Raw genomic sequence first — 1702 nt, forward strand, 5'->3', positions numbered from 1 at the left:
CATTAAAATGAACTGAATGATTCAGTGAACGAATCTTTTTCATGAACCATTTTAATGAACTGATTCTAATGATTTAGTTCACGAAAATGAACGTTTGTCCCATCACTACAACGCAACAGTGGTGGTCAGCGCTAATTCAAAATTTGGTTGCACAACTTCTAAAGCAKTTGTCAATTTATTAAGGACCACAAGTTCAAAAGTGCATATGTTCAATAAAACTTACCAGAAGCTAAACATAAAGCACAAGTTTGTCTCTGTTTACCAGATAACATTTCAGAATAACTATGAAATATGTCAGCACTTTACTGCCAGCTAATGGAACAATTTCCTTTCCCATGTTGACACATCTTAACATGGTTTGGGGATGTGATTTGTCGAAAGACTTTTAAGTCATGGTTTTAAAAAAAAGTTGTGGWTTACTAGTTCTGCTGCTTCTTGGTCATTTTCTTGTGTTTATGGTAGGGCTTTGGTAAGAAAGCATGCAAATATATTAGTAATTTTAAACCGTTTGTTGTCAAACTGAAGTGATGCATTCTGGGTAGGCTACAGGATGAAAAAGAACCTGTTCTTTTCAAAATAAGATCATGAATTTAAACTGTTCCGTGTTTCTTTCTTTCTTCTTKTTATTATTTATTGAATATTTATTACTGCAGTGTCCCTCGGAGAGAAGGTACAAACTATACAGCTGAGCGTGGTTCTGCAGATCAGAACTGCAGGTAGACTGTCACCCACATAGCTATAATTGCTTCCTGCCATGCAAAGAATTGTGGGAACTCGCTACGAAATTAAAACCATCACACAGAAGGAGAGTCAGTGAGAGTATAAAGCTCTGTGAACATAATGTTCCTTGAGCGGGTCACTGTTTCCACACAGTGGAGCTCCATTGTGTCAACAAAAGACAGCTTTGCCCTCCGATGATGACAATGATGATGAAACTTTAATAATTTATATGGCTACAAAATGTATAGATGGCTCTCTATCTCTCCTTTAAACAAATTTGAAACATTATTTGCAATTAGTGCTACTTAATTCTAAATTTAGAAAGCACAAATCTGCACAGTATTTGAAGAAATTAGTAAAACCCCGAAAGTGCAAAGGAGAAATTTAGGTTCGCAATTAGCGCACTTGCACTTTACAATAACAAATTTAAAAATGTAAAACATTTTTAAAAATTTAAAAGGTGAAAGATAATACTTGTCCTGCCCCTTAGCTGTTGGTATTAAATAACTGAGCAATTTAGTTGGATAACACAGCATTAATGTCTCGAAATAACCTGCTTTAAAGCCAACAGTGACCATAAACTACATCATGCATGATGATTAGGTATGGGAATTACCTGTCGGAAAGTGGGACAGTTCAGAAATCAAGATGACAGCTACTCACCACAATTCATCAGTGTGTAAAACTTGCTTACTTTTAATAGTATTTCTGTATTATTTATTTTGCATTCATTTTGCATTGCATTATGGTGGCCATTTGAGGGCCACCATAATGCCCATGTGGCCGTCTGTGGCAATGAGTCTGACAACCCTGGTCTAAGGTCTAAAAACGATGAGTACGCAACGGGTTTTTTTACAATCAATCAGTGGTGAATGTGCAGACAGGGATTCATTTTTGAGTGTGTAATTGAAATCTGTTCAGTGGCTCATGTAATAGTTTTCTGATAGTACACACACACACACACACACACACACACACACAC

This window comes from Austrofundulus limnaeus, unplaced genomic scaffold (genome assembly GCF_001266775.1).
Source record: "Austrofundulus limnaeus strain Quisiro unplaced genomic scaffold, Austrofundulus_limnaeus-1.0 Scaffold134, whole genome shotgun sequence".
In the NCBI taxonomy this organism is placed as follows: domain Eukaryota; kingdom Metazoa; phylum Chordata; class Actinopteri; order Cyprinodontiformes; family Rivulidae; genus Austrofundulus; species Austrofundulus limnaeus.